The sequence below is a fragment of the Anomaloglossus baeobatrachus genome, chromosome 5 (genome assembly GCF_048569485.1).
Source record: "Anomaloglossus baeobatrachus isolate aAnoBae1 chromosome 5, aAnoBae1.hap1, whole genome shotgun sequence".
In the NCBI taxonomy this organism is placed as follows: Eukaryota; Metazoa; Chordata; class Amphibia; order Anura; family Aromobatidae; genus Anomaloglossus; species Anomaloglossus baeobatrachus.
In genome coordinates, this window is record NC_134357.1 from 122,753,881 (window position 1) to 122,769,946 (window position 16,066).

At 44.3% G+C, this 16,066-nt stretch overlaps 1 protein-coding gene across 1 annotated transcript in view; it reads left to right on the forward strand.

The window, feature by feature from the left end:
- Window positions 1-8,974: 8,974 nt before the first annotated feature.
- The window catches only part of LOC142310954 (cGMP-dependent protein kinase 2-like), a 321,185-nt gene continuing 314,093 nt past the window's right edge, over window positions 8,975-16,066 (forward strand). The window contains exon 1 of the mRNA XM_075348830.1: window positions 8,975-9,318. The gene's annotated coding sequence lies outside the window, so the exon portion shown is untranslated. The remainder of the gene's footprint in view (window positions 9,319-16,066) is intronic.

Below are 16,066 nucleotides of genomic sequence, written 5' to 3' on the forward strand. Positions count from 1 at the left end.
GGTGCCGTTACCCATTATAGAAGTCCCTTTTGAACGGATAGGGATGGATCTGGTGGGGCCCCTCGTAAAGTCTGCTCGAGGGCACCAACACATCCTAGTGATCGTTGACTATGCCACCCGGTATCCCGAGGCGATACCTCTCAGACATACTGCGGCGAAGCTTATAGCTCGGGAATTGTTTTCTGTGTTCTGCCGGGTGGGGTTGCCCAAGGAGATCCTTACGGATCAGGGGACCCCATTCATGTCTAAAGTGACCAAAGAACTATGCCGGCTACTCCAGATCAAGCAGTTGCGTACGTCTGTGTATCATCCTCAGACGGATGGGTTAGTAGAACGATTCAATAAAACCCTGAAAACCATGCTAAAAAGGGTGATCTCCAAAGACGGGAAGGACTGGGATATGATGCTTCCCTATTTGATGTTTGCCATCCGAGAGGTGCCACAGGCATCCACGGGGTTTTCGCCTTTTGAATTGTTATACGGGCGACATCCCCGGGGATTGTTGGACCTGGCAAAGGAAACATGGGAGCAAGAGCCCACCCCCCATAAAAGTGTGATTGAACACATTTTAGGAATGCAGAACCGCATAAGCGCGGTCATGCCAATTGTGAAGGAGCATTTACAGGAGGCTCAGGCCGCGCAAAGCGGCCGCTATAATAGACAAGCCACCGTGCGGACCTTTAAACCCGGGGATCGGGTGTTGGTATTAATCCCCACGGCGGAGAGTAAATTCCTGGCTCAGTGGCAAGGCCCCTACGAGATAAAGGAAAAAGTCGGGGTGGTCAACTATAAAGTATTGCAGCCCGGTAGGCGGAAACCTGAACAAATATACCATGTCAACCTATTAAAACCGTGGCAGGAACGGGAAAGCCTGATGGTTGAGTTTCCCCCATCTCCCTCCTCTTCGGGTCGTTCACTCCCGGCTTCAGCGACCTCCGGAGAGGACGAACCGGAAGTAAGGATCGGAGAAGCCCTCACCAAGCAACAGAGGCGAGAGGCCAGACGGCTGGTTCAGCAGAACCCCGATGTCTTCTCCGAGTTGCCGGGTAGGACCAGTCTGATACGACATGACATTGTCACCGAGCCCCACCTGAAGGTACGCCTGAAGTCATACCGCGTGCCGGAGGCTCGAAGACAAGCCATATCAGAAGAAGTGAAGACAATGCTACGCCTGGGGGTCATCGAAAAATCCCGGAGTGAATGGGCTAGTCCCATTGTCCTAATACCAAAACCCGATGGCTCCTTAAGGTTCTGCAATGACTTCCGGAGATTGAACGAAATATCCAAGTTCGATCTCTACCCCATGCCCCGGGTGGATGAGCTGATTGATAGGCTGGGACAGGCGCGATATTTTACCACGCTCGACCTGACCAAGGGGTACTGGCAGGTGCCACTGACGGAGTCCGCCAAGGAGAAAACCGCTTTTGTTACGCCGGAGGGTCTCTTCCACTATGTTGTCTTGCCTTTTGGGTTACATGGCGCTCCGGCCACGTTCCAGAGGTTGATGGACTTAGTGCTGGAACCCCACCAGGCGTATGCATCAGCGTACCTTGATGACATCATTATTTACAGCCCCGATTGGCAGACCCACTTGGAACAGGTACAAGCGGTGGTGGACGCGCTTCGAACAGCCGGATTGACAGCCAATCCCAAGAAATGTGCGTTGGGACTCACGGAAGCCCGCTACTTGGGCTACGTGATAGGCCAAGGAGTGATAAAGCCCCAAATTAACAAGGTTGAGGCGATCCAGAAGTGGCCTAGACCCCTGACCACAAAGCAGGTTAGGGCCTTCCTGGGTATCGTGGGGTACTACAGGAGGTTTGTAAGAGATTTTGCGGGACTATCAGCCCCCTTGACGGACCTTCTCAAAGGCAAGAAGTCCGTCATGGTGCGCTGGACTCCGCAGGCCGAGGACTCCTTCCGGGCCCTGAAGGGGGTCCTGTGCGGACAACCCGTTCTGGTCAACCCTGATTTCCGGAAGGAGTTCATAGTACAGACTGACGCCTCTGAGGTCGGCCTGGGGGCAGTGCTGTCTCAGGTGGTTCAGGGGGAGGAACACCCCGTCACCTTCTTGAGTAGGAAGCTCACCCCTCCCGAGCGGAATTATAGCGTAGTGGAGAAGGAGTGCCTGGCGATTAAATGGGCCTTGGAGTCCCTACGCTATTACCTGCTGGGACGGCAGTTTCGCTTGGTGACTGATCACTCTCCGCTGGTCTGGATGAGGTCCGCCAAGGAACGGAATGCCCGGGTTACCCGGTGGTTCCTTTCTCTGCAGAACTTCCGGTTTACGGTTGAACACCGGGCCGGTAGGTTGCAGGTCAACGCCGATGCCTTGTCCCGCGGCCCGTGTTTGATGGCGGGAGTTCAACCCCGCACGCTTGAACTGAGGGGGGGGGTATGTGAGACTGTGACCGGGGTTATCTATGACGGCCGGTATGTCTCGCCCCGGTTGTGCTCACTCCATGATAGAAAGTAAATCCACTCTAGGGTTAATCCTGTTTCCCTACAGGCTGAAGGAAGGGTTAAATGGAAACAGGAATGAGGGGCAGGTGTGCCGGGGGTGAGGGAGTGATCACAACTCCCTGAGTCTCTGCTGGAGAGACATGTATATTGCTGTGGATTTTTGGTTTGGACATTAAACACCGTGTGCTGTGAACCTATATGCCTGGATCCCGTGTCTTCTGCTGCGCAGCCGACCGCGCTACCTCACAATATGTTAAGAATTTGTTTAATCTATAAACCTATCAAAGAAGGCAAATTAATTTAATATTGTTTTTTACTACATTTCTAGAACACATCCGATAGAAAAGTGTAAGGGCTCATTCACTCAACAGCTTTTCACATAGGAGTGCTGTTTTTTCATGGATAGCATTTGTATTTATGCTAGCCTATCGGCCGAGTCACATGTCAGATATATTCCTTGGTCCAAGTGATCCTTGCAAAATCACAGAGACCTGTCCAATATTGATCTGAGTGTTCAAGTCTATGGTTCAGAGCTCGATCACATAACTCTGACAAGTGCTATCTGATGTTTTGTCAGGTACTGTGTTTCCCCGAAAATAAGACCTCCCCCAAAAATAAGACGTAGCAGGATTTTTCAGGGAGGCTTAAATATAAGACCTAGTTGCAGGTCAATAATGAAGTGTCCATGCAGCGGTAAAAAAGTTAAAGAATCCTGCAGAACACTTCATTATAGACAGCGGACACCCCCATAAGAGAGAAGTTAGAATACCCCGCTGTCATACTCACCAGACACCGGCCGTGAGCAGCGGAGCACATCAAGGTGCTGCAGCGGAACACACACACACATCAGATCTCACACACACACACGAGATCACACACACAATCACACTACAGATCGCATACACACACTCACCACATCCAGCGATATCACTTGCTTCTCGGCACGCATAAGGACCTGCGATACTGTGCAGTAGATCTTCCAGGACTTGCGGGAGGATCACATGGCTGGAAGCACATGGTATCACTGGATTGGGTGAGTGTGTGCGCACAATTGTACCAGTATGTGCGCTTTTGTGAGTGTATGCGATCGGATGTGTGAGTGTGTGTTCTGATGTGTGAGTGTCGGCCGGACGCAGGGAAGGACAGCATGCAGCACATCTTCCTAGAGTGCCTGCCGGAGATCACAGGGAGGAATGATGTGGAATCTGATGTGTGTGTATGTGTGTGTGGTGTGTGTGTATGCTATCTGATGTGTGAGTGTGTTCTGATGTATATGTGTCAGCCAGATGCAGGGGAGGATGGCGTGCAGCACAGAGATCCCAGGGATGAATTATATGGAATCTGATGTATGTGTGTGTCTGTCTATATGAGTGTATGCTATCTGATGTGTATGTGTGTGTGTGTGTGTTTGTGTGTGTGTGTGTGTGTGTGTGTGTGTGTGTGCGTGCGTGTGTGTGTGATGTATGTGTGTTGGCCAGATGCAGGGAAGGGCGACGTGCTGGGAGATCACGGAGATCTGTGAGCCACACAGATGTAAGTATGATGATCCTGGAAAGGTGGGGGGGTCTGCTTTTTGTGGGGGTAAACTTACCCCAAACCATGTCTCCTCGAGAATAGGACACCCCATGAAAATAAGACCTAGTGCTTTTTTCGTGGCAAAAAAAAATATAATACAGTTTCTTATTTTCGGGGAAACAGGGTAGCAGATGATATGATGTTATTCTATGGGGCCATTCTGATCACTGCTTTTTTTTCTCATACAAATATGGCATAAGAAAAAAAAGTGTGGTATGCTGCGAGTGGCAGAACAAATCAGACGGTGTGTACACATTCAAGTCTATGGATGCATGGAAATCATCGGCCTGCACTTGGATGACATCAGAGTGCAGTTCGATTTTTGCATACTCACAGACTGGAGAAGATGGAGAAATTTTGTCCTCTATCTTCTCCTCACCTTTGCAACGATTCTCTCAATGGAAAAATTGGATCACAGTACACTGACACTCTGATCAGAGTTTGACTAGAGGATAAATTGCATAATCAATCCGATTTTCTCCTATGAGATAATGTATGGTGTGACCTCAGCCTCAGTGAAAAAATCTGACAGATGCTATCCGTGTGATGTGCGATATTCACTGATATTCACTGATAGATGGAGAAAATTTGTTTTTCTCATAAGGGAAAAAAATTGATGAAACGGTCTAAATTCTGATGAAAATCTGATGAAAATTACTGATAAAACTCTGTCTGTTTTTCTCATATGTTAATAAAAAACAGATTTCTAAATGAGGATTAACTTAAAGATTCCAATAGTCAGAAACTGTGTGACAGCAACTGTATTGTATTAAATCAGCTATAAACCATGCAAACATGGGGAGAACATACCAAACTCTTGAAAATGTTGTCCTTGGTGAAGTTGGCACCCATTGCTAACCACTGAGCTGCCTTTCTGCCCAATCATAGAATACTTTGAAAATTTGCAGAATTAATGGGTCATCCATAATCGGTGTACTGATTAGAAATGTAATGAAATGGGACTTTTCAGAATATATTGCTGCATATAAGAACACTAAAGATAAATCTTTATTTTTTATATAGTGCTGCTAACATATTCTGCAGCGCTTTACATACATCAGGAACACTGTCCCCATTGGGGCTCACAATCTAAAATCCCTATCAGTATGTCTTTGGAGTGTGGGAGGAAACTGGAGACCCCGGAGGAAACCCACGCAAACACGGGGAGAACATACAAACTACTTGCAGATGGTGTCCTTGGTGGGATTTGAACCCAGGACCCCAGCGTTGCAAGGCTGCAGTGCTAACCACTGAGCCACTGTGCCCATACACATTAGATCCAATATGTATCAGGATGTCTACTCTGGACCCAACAGTCAATTTTGAAAAACAGAAGGAACACTAGGGGATTAATTAAATAGCAGTTTCTTGAAGGGAACCTGACAGCTTGTAAAGGTCCCTCAAACGCTCACCGTGTTTTTATTGCTATGCGACTTCCATTTCTAGCAAGCCCTTTTTATTGTCTAATTGATTTCTGCATATGGCAAAAAACTGTTTTAGAATGTTGATTGTGATATGATAATTAGTGGGTGACTAGACATGGGGGTGATGCCTTCCCCAGACTAATTGTCCCACTAATCATGAAGCCCCCCAATATAGATGTTGACATGTTTCATTTTTTGGACTGTCTGTACAATAGAGTCCTTTTAATCATTTTGGTGTGCCAGGTTTTTCTTTTATCTATTGATGAGTTTGAAACCTTCTTGAGCAACCACAAATTCAAGTGTGCCATAAACCATATTCTAGTTGTCCCACTATTCATGTTATGACACTACCGTGGGTGTCATAATATTATTTGCCAGAGTAGAGTCACCGCCGGCTTGTTGCAGATCTATGTCCCTGATAATGTGCAGTAAGCTATGTTTACGCACCTCAGCCTCGTCGGCACATTACATATACCCAGGGAAACAGTGGTGAAGTAGCCAACTGTTACTGCCAGCTTTCACCACTGCCTCCCGTGCCATGTGTAGTGTGCCGATGATTCAGGGGTGCTTACACCCAGCTTACTATACATATCAAGGAAGCTAAGAGCCGGCGGTGGCACCACTTTTATAAAACATGTTACTCATGCCCATAGCGGCATCACAACATGATTAGTGGGACCTGACTAGTCTGGGGAAAACAACGCCCTTGTGACTAGTCTCAAACTAATTAGAATATCATCACCACAATTATAAAATAGTTTGTTGTCGTATTCTGAAATCAATTTGAAAATAAAAATGTATTGTTTGGAATGGCATAAAGATAAAAGTTGTGATTTGAGGAACCCGGAGAAGGTGTCAGTTTCCCTTTAAAGGAAATCTGTCTGCAGGTTTGTTACTATGTAATCTGAGGACCGCATACTGTAGGGGTTAAAAACAAAAATCATCTATGCATCTTTAATCAGGCTGTGTGCTGTTGTTTACCTAAACTAAAGGCTTTATTACCTAGTGATTATCATTGCTGGACTATACAGCAGTCCGCACGCCTCCTCCTCTGATTTACACCTCACTGTCAATGTACAATCTCTATAGAGAGCCTAGTGTGGTGGGACAGTTCTCTCATTTCTGCTAGATGGCCAAATCTAAAAATTCTGATTGGGTCAGAACGGCTGCACCCAGTAATCTAAGTGATACATCATTGGATTCAGTCTCTTTGCCTACATTACATTGATCTCAGATGAGGTGGCAAAAATCTGCTGACAGATACCGTTTAAAGAGAATATTTTGAATAAGTGAACAAGGGTCTATTTTTCCTTATAAATAGTACCCCTCCCAGTCTGTGCAGCTACAAGGGAAATTGTAATTTTTCACTTTGCACCTGGTATTTGCCAATGGGCTACAAACAAAGTAAAAGTAACCAGGTAAGTACATTGTAATCAATATAAAATCATCAACTGAAAAGGTGTCTACAAACTAATGGGAGCCGGTTATTACACAAGGAAAGGAAATGTTTGGAGGTTGAAACTCCTCATTAGGACAAAATATATTATAAATGTTACTAAACTGTCTTCCTTAGAAAAGTTGTTATATACAGATGTAACAAAGGTTATCATGACTCCCAACAAACCATTTTCATATAGGAAATGTTCTAAACAAGAGAATTACAATATCTTAATCTTGTACAATGTAAAGTTAGGTATGCAATTACACTTTTTAGTGCCCAGATATCCCTGTTCTGTGTTATCTGAGTCAATTATTGAATGTTCTCAGTGAGAGGAACAAAATTATAATCTTGTGATACCTTTTAATGGCTAACTAAAATAAAATATTCAAATTGTCTCTCCAGTAAAGGAGACAAACTCTAGCACAGCGCCACCTATTGGAAGTAGCGATCCTAAAAGTCACAAATGGATTTTTAACAATCCTTTGCAATATGACTCAGGATATATAAGCCAGATCAGAATCCCAATTTGCAGACACAGTGTTTCGGGGTGCTTGCCCCTCGTCAGTGGAAAGTATGGGGGTGTCTGATCTGGCTCATGAGAAAGCTATGTGGGGACCACGGGGGAACACTATTCTCCTTAAGGAGACTTTGCAAGCCAGTCTGGCTGCCAGTAAGGGGACTTATAGCTGCCATGCCCCTCTAAGAAATATTCGAATTGTCTCTCCAGTAAAGGAGACAAACTCTAGCGCAGCGCCACCTATTGGAAGTAGCAATCCTAAAAGTAGATCCTAAAATAAAATAAAGTGATGTTACAAAGCAAGCTTTCGAGACACCTCAGGTCCCTTCATCAGGCATGGTATGACAAAATATCTGAAGAAATACAAATATATGCACAAACAGAGCAGAGGGATGGCATAATAAAGGACATTTAAATAAACAAACAAACACTGAACTTAGAAAGTTAATCCTTTGGCTATGTGCGCACGTGTGCACTCTGCACCGCACCGAAAAGGTGCGCTTCAGAGCGCAGCTGAAAAGCTGCGTTCTGAAGCGCATGGTGCCGGCGAGAACGTGCGCTCTGCCTGCAGCTCCTGCCATAGACAGAGCAGGGGCTGCCGGCAAAGCGCACGGAAGAAGTGACATGTCACTTCTTAGAACGCAGCGATTTGGGCAGCAGCCGAATCGCTGCGTTCTAATACGCCACGTGCGCACGGCTCTTGCACAATCTCCATACATTGTGCAGGGGACGCAGGACTCATGCAGTTACGCTGCGCTTCAAAGCGCAGCGTAACTGCATGAATTACACACACGTGCGCACATACCCTTAATTAGCTTTGAGAGTTTTATTGTACCAATATCCATGTAGAATCAGAGGTCTTGGTCAGTCTCTGGAATAGACTCCTCAGATTTTATAATGTGCCATAAATCCTCCTGTGTCCACAGAGTTAAACATTTTAATGAATTTGTATTCCCAGACCCTGCGATGGCTCTGTGATCTGAAGTTGTCTTTTAATATGACAACTTTCATATGGTTTATATTGTGTACTGAAGCACAGAAATGTTTGACCACAGGTAAATGGATTTTTTTGTCGTCATCTGAGTCAATGTAACCTTTGCTAGATCTGTAATTAAAACCATTTCTTTTCCAGGCTACCTATGTCATTTTGATGCTTATTCAGTTATGCACCATTCCTGCAAACATTATCATTCGGAAAATAATCCTTTCTCTACACATCATATGTCCTGCAGTGAAAATGTACTTTATTCTGACCTGTTTCCATATATATTATACCACTTATGTCACCACCTACCTGCACATACCGTCATAGTAATGCAGCATTTATCAGGCACAGCTGCATAGAGCTGTAGACATTGAACTTTCCTTAGGGTATATACAGTGTACACACAACGCATTTTTCTATTTGCAGACTGCATGATATGCTGCATTGTAAATGTTTAACCCTTGCTGACCAGCATTGCAGGCACGATAAAAGGCTAGCGTGTTTTCTGCTGCCTCGTGTTTCCCTGCAGATGGCACTCACAGCCTCTGTTCCCCATCCCATACACCCCTTCTGCTTTTCACATTTTCTCAGCTGCTGTAAAGCCTCTTCAGTTGCTGGAAGACCTGATAGTAAGTACACTTGTCACAGAGGTAGAGAAAATGCTACGGATTAATACAGCATTTATGGCCTTTCCTTTGCTGCTTCCTTGCCTTCTACCCAGAGGTGACAACGGACATGCCGGTCAAGGTGGATTTACCCTGAAAGCAAAGATGTAAAACAACCGGGGAATGTCCATTCAGTGCAGTATCCTATCCTGCACCCATAAACATCAGCACCAAAGGGGCTTCCTTTCCAGCAAAGCTCAATACACCTGTCATTAGGTTGGATTCACATCTGGTTCAAGGAGTCTAAGGTGGGTTGGCCATCAGCCGGTAAGGTTCATCTGCCTAGGAAACTTCCTGTACAGTTTGATGTAATGTCTCCTTTTTTTGGTCCATCTGCATTGACTACATCAACTTCCCTTTCTGTCTGACACAATGATCCAGGCAGGCAGCAGTGCACATCTCTTTTCATGTGTGACAAGTGATTACACACGCACGCCTGTGCTGCTGCTTTGGCTTCCTCCATTCATTTTGTTCAGAGTGACAATGCCTTTGCTGGGTATTCAGATGCGGAGTGCGCCCCCCGTCTAACGCTGACACCTCTCTGTTTACGTCGGTGCTTGATAAGGTCATGAGGGGTATCGCGATCCCAATAGGATTGATTAGAATACCTTTAAAGAAATGATTCATGTTTGTATGTTATTTCATTCCAAAACCATTTAAAGGGGCTGAATATTATTTCTTGTAATTATTGGCACAAGCATTTTTATCATGAATGTTATGCATTACGTGTCGATTATTCCTTTATGCTGTTGTGAAATTGTTTATAGCAGCCAGGGCATGATTAATTTTGAGCCTGCGTTTGCGTACAGCCCTGGTCTCTGCTTTGTGTCTTGTTAAGTGGTTTCTGTTGTAGATGAAGCATGCCATTAATAATGTAGAATTTAATAAACACTCAGTGAGAAAAGTTTAGATGTATTATAGAAAACTGCATATTCCAGAGCGACCCAACCATTAACATTGTCGTCTCCTGTCCTGTCTTTTACATATCCGACCCATCTTCTGACAATGTAACTGGAAGCCTTCAGTCTTAAGTCTAGAAAGTGAATTGCTGCTTGTCGTAATTGCAAATTAACAATGATTTTCTGATGCCCAATCAAATTCCCAATTTATAAGTGAAGAACAACTTCTATACAACCAATATTGAATACGATGCTAAGTGTTAAGGTTTTTTGTTTGCTATGTACTCATAAAACTGTGAAGAATGTCCAAATTGGCCCCAACGAAAGACAAACAAAAGCCGTACAGGTAATGCCATGTCCATCCAGGTCGGTCTTTTGTCCAAAAAAATCCTTGAATTGGCTTTTGAAGCCACAATTTCCTTCTCAAAGGTGAATCGTGACAACCCATAACTTTTGACTTATAAGTTCCCAATCTTTCAGTCTCTTGTGACATGACCATGGTATTTAAACTCTCATTTTGGTGCCATTGTGGTGCAATACTGAAAGTTCACCTGTTTAAACAGTAAAGCCTGCTTTACACGGGACGACCGATCATGCGATTTCACGATCGATCGTACCCGCCCCCGTCGTTTGTGCATCACGGGCAATTGATTTCCCATGGCGCACAAAGTCGCAAACCCCCCGTCACACATACTTACCTCCCGTGCGATGTCACTGAGGGCGGCGAACACCCACTTCCTGAAGTGGGAGGGATGTTCGGCGTCACAGCGACGTCACACAGTGACCGGCCAATAGAGCCGGAGGGGCGGAGATGAGTGGGATGTAAACATCCCGCCCACCTCCTTCTTTCCACATAGCCAGCGGGAGCCGCGGGACGCAGGTAAGATCTGTTCATCGTTCCTGTGGTGTCACACAGAGCAACGTGTGCTGCCACGGGAACGATGAACAACCAGCGCCATGTTTCATAAACAATTTTATGAAACCTAGAGACGAGTACAAGACTCACGATTTGTGAGCGATACTGCGTCGCTAGCAGGTGTCACACAGGCTGACGTCGCAAGCCGGATGTGCGTCACAAAATCCGTGACCCCAACGATCTATCGCACGATAGATCGTCTCGTGTAAAGCAGGCTTTAGCAAAAGTAATAATGGCGTCTTTCATTTTGGGGCAAACACTCGGGGTGTGCCCCGAGCCTCTCTGTAAGTACTCTGGCCTTGGCAGAAGGGTTTGTTGGCATTCCTCTGGCGCACTACACCCAGGTAAAATGCCATGGCGGCATTCTCCTTATTCACAGTTTCGTTGGGAGCCACTAAGCAGAAGAAAAGGATGTCTCTTTGGTAATATTGCAAGAACTTAGAGTACTACTATTAACTATTTGATCAAGGATGTACATTAACTCTAACTTAGTTTTTTACTAATTTTCAGATAAATTCAGGCAGAAAAGTTCTCCTTTAAAGAGTGAGAAAACAAAACAGAGCTGTGTTTACATTAAGTCAAAATGAGTAGAGATGAGTGAATCACCTCTAAATTACTCAAAGCCATCATAAATATATCCAAAAAATCAGGTTCCACATAATCCGAATTTTTGGCTATTCAATTTGCACAAATTCATGGTATTACAATTGGCTTCTCTTTGGTCTTCTCTTCCCCTAGGACTTCAAGTGGGCGCTACAACTGATTAGGGCCTCACTGTCACATCATTGATAAGTGTCGTCAGAGGAAATACTTGCAAAACCCTGGGATTGAAGAGTAAACCAAAAAGGAGCCAATCTATAGACTGACCGGGGAGCGGTAGAAGCATAGGTATGGGAAAAGCCATAGAGAGGTAGTGTAAAGGGTTTCTCTTTTAACACTTTCACAGCAAATTTGATTCTCACCAAATGTATTCAATTGTAATAGAAGAACTACCCCTTCCCCGAAATGAGAGAATCTGCTCAAATGGAATTTTGGTAATTTGTTCAACCCTAGAAATGAGCAGTTGCCATATACTTAAAGAGACATCCACTAGATATACACGTGTCTATCCTTGCCTTTTCTTGGATTTGATTTAAGGCTCAAATTTCTCACAGATGAAATTTAATTCTATATTGAAACATTTTAGCAAAACCCTTAACAGTCTGCAATCCTAATCATGACCACGGGATAGCCATACATAGACACATATACCACAGACATCTCCCAACAGCATATAACTGAGGTGTATTTTTTTATTTTTAAGCTGGTCATCTGGCACACACACCTTGCAACAAGTTGAGTTAAGAGCAATACCATAACCTTTATTATCTAAGTGTTTTTCCTTAGCTTTGTGTGAACAGAACCTAATGTCGGACTGATTACTAAACTAACGGAAAGTATGGTAACTAATAACTACCATATTTTTTGAATTATAAGACACACTTTGCCTTCCAAAAATGTTTGAGGAAAATGAGGAGTGCATCTTATAATTTGAATGTGGCTTATCGGGGGTGGTGGCAAGGGGTCACAGGAGGTAGGGGAGGTACTGTTGGCCGAGAGCTCCATCTCTGCACGCATTAATTCCGGGCGCCATTTCTTTGAAGCCCACACCACCGACAGTTTCTGGATGCACCTCCTGCCTTACAGCGCCTGCAGTGAGCATCTGGGACATGCACTGCACCGCCCTCAACATCGCTTTACTCCACCACCGCCCCTGCCACCCCCCTGGTAAGACACCACTTGATTATAAGATGAAACCCATATCTTTTCTTTCCCTTTTTTATCTCTAAATTTGCGTTGGCATCTTATAATCCAGTGCATTTTATAAAACGGAAAGTGCGGTAATTGTTTCCTTTGGTGCTAAAATAAAAAAAAAAAGAGTGCAGTGCAGAAGGCTTAAAACTGAGTGAGCAGCAGCTAAACTCTGCTACTATGGTTTCCATATGTGCTTTTCAAGCTTTTTTGAGGAAGTATCAATAACTGCACAATATTAAAAACAGCAAACAAAGTGGTCAGTCAAAAATCTAAATGCAACAGATCAAAGTTGCTTACTTCACTTCGAAATCAGAGGATGTCCAGCATTGTCATCCGCTCAGAACTAGCAGCAACTGGTGGGACCCAACTATAACCTTCTGCTTTTTTTGGAGAAGTTTGGCCAGAAGTTGTCTTTATGAAAGAATTGAAGGCAAAAAACAAAAAAAACATATCTTCACCATGGAAACAAGGTCAAGAGAATCAGCTATGCATGAAAACACAAAAACTGGGCTACAGAAAAAGGGCAGCAGGTGCTCTGGACTGATTAGTCAAAATTTCAAATATTTGGCAGCAGCAGAAGGATGATTGTTTGCTGAAGGGTTGGAGGTCAGTACCATTATGAGGATCTACAGGCAAAAATGAAGGGTGGTTGAGGGTCTTTGCAAGTTTCGGGCTGTAACAGCAAATAGAGTTGGGAATTTGGTCAGAATTAATGGTGTCCTCAATGCTGAGAAATGCATGCAGATACTTATCCATCATGCAATTCCATTAGGGAAGCATATGACTGAATCCAAATGTATTCTGCAGCAGGACAATGACCCGAAACATACAGCCAATGTAATTAAGAACTATCTTCAGGGTAAAGACAAACAAAGAGTCCTGGAAGTGATGATATGGCTCTGCTCAACTTCATCCAGTCTATGTGGAACTTCATGAACAGACAGGAGGATTTTCACAAGCCTACATCTACAGATGATCTGTGGTTGGTTCTCCGAGATGTTTGGAACAATCTCCCTTTCTAGTTTTTTCAAAAACTCTGTGTAGGTAGAGTGTACCTAGAATAATTGATGATCTTTTGAAGGCAGAGAACGATCACACCAAATATTGATCTAGATTTCTCTTCAGTTCATTCACTCTGTATATTAATTGATAAATATGCTTTTTTCACATCATCTATATATACTAGTCTGAAGAAGATAGCCATCATGTGCATTATAATTCAGCATAGCACATCCATCGTATCGAATAGTCACAGGGAAACAGAGGAGGATGGCAGGAGAAGGTCACAGAGATCATAACCTTCCCAAGAACACTGGAGCTGAAATAATAAAGGCCAGTATAATAAACATACAAACCTATTATTCATGTAATGATGTGACCAATATTGTCAGCGAAAATAAAAATCAATGTACAGTAACAGTGGGGATGATTATAGTGGCTACAAAGCAATTACTGACAGTAGAGATCAACATATTCACTGGGCACTACTACAAGCCTCCCTCTATAACATGGTTTACTGAATATAATTCTACGGGGCACTTTGCACACTGCGACATCGCAGGTGCGATGTCGGTGGGGTCAAATTGAAAATGACGCACTTCCGGCATCGCATGCGACATCGCAGTGTGTAAAGGCTGGATGATACGATTAACGAGCGCAAAAGCGTCGTAATCGTATCATCGGTGCAGCGTCGGCGTAATCCATGATTACGCTGACGCGACGGTCCGATGTTGTTCCTCGCTCCTGCGGCATCACACATCGCTGTGTGTGAACTCGCAGGAGCGAGGAACGTCTCCTACCGGCCTCACTGCGGCTTCCGTAGGATATGCGGAAGGAAGGAGGTGGGCAGGATGTTTACATCCTGCTCATCTCCGCCCCTCCGCTCTGATTGGCTGCCTGCCGTGTGACGTCGCAGTGACGCCGCACGACCCGCCCCCTTAACAAGGAGGCGGGTCGCCGGCCACAGGGACGTCGCACGGCAGATGAGTGTGTGTGTGAAGCTGGCGTAGCGATAACTTTCGCTACGCCAGCTATCACCACATATCGCTGCTGCGACGGGGGCGGGCACTATCGCACTCGGCATCGCAGCATCGGGCTGCGATGTCGTAGTGTGCAAAGCCCGCCTACAAGGAAGGCTGTACATGAAACAGCAAGAACAAAGAACAAATTATAACATTATTTTCAGTCTAGAATCTTACAAATGTAAAAAAAAAAAATTCATATAGCTGGTGGATTCACTGGCTTTACAGTAAAGAAAAACTGTGAATGTAATTCAGGCTGACGAAGAAATAATGGCTTTATGGACTTCCAGATGTCAGATTGGTTCTGAAAGCATCAAACAATCAATCTGTCAGTAGCACAAGAACTGAAATGAGGAAAACTGATTTTTACAATGAGTGATTTTCTGAAAAATCTTATAACACTAAAATATTATATGCTCTGTTCTCCTCTAATGTACAGGATTGAATAACAATAAAATCTGATCTACTCATCAGGAAAACAGTTTTACAGTATAACTCTTTTAAAGGTGCCTTGACTAAAAGAAGCATAATTCCATTGACAAAATACACTGTGTGCAGAATTATTAGGTAAATGAGTATTTTGATCACATGATACTTTTTATACAGGTTGTCCTACTCCAAGCTGTATAGGCTTGAGAGACAACTACCAATTAAGTAAATCAGGTGATGTGCATCTCTGTAATTAGGAGGGGTGCGGTGTAATGACATCAACACCCTATATAAGGCTTAATTATTGGGCAACTTCCTTTACCTTGGCAAAATGGGTCAGAAGAGAGGTTTGACGGATTCTGAAAAGTCCAAAATTGTGAGATGTCTTGCAGAGGGATGCAGCAGTCTTGAAATTGCTAAATTTTGAAGCGTGATCACCGAACAATCAAACGTGTCATGGCAAATAGCCAACAGGTTCGCAAGAAGCGTGTTGGGCAAACAAGGCGCAAAATAACTGCCCATGAATTGAGGAAAATCAAGCGTGAAGCTGCCAAGATGCCAATTGCCACCAGTTTGGCCATATTTCAGAACTGCAACGTTCCTGGAGTATCAAAAAGCACAAGGTGTGCCATACTCAGGGACATGGCCAAGGTAAGGAAGGCTGAAAAACGACCACCTTTGAACAAGAAACATAGGATAAAACGTCAAGACTGGACCAAGAAATATCTTAAGACTTATTTTTCAAAGGTTTTATGGACTGATGAAATGAGAGTGACTGTTGATGGGCCAGATGGATGGGCCGGAGGCTGGATCAGTAAAGGGCAGAGAGCTAAATTCTGACTCTGATGCCAGCAAGGTGGAGGTGGGGTACTGGTATGGTTTGGTATCATCAAAGATGAACTTGTGGGACCTTTTTAGGTTGAGGATGGAGTGAAGC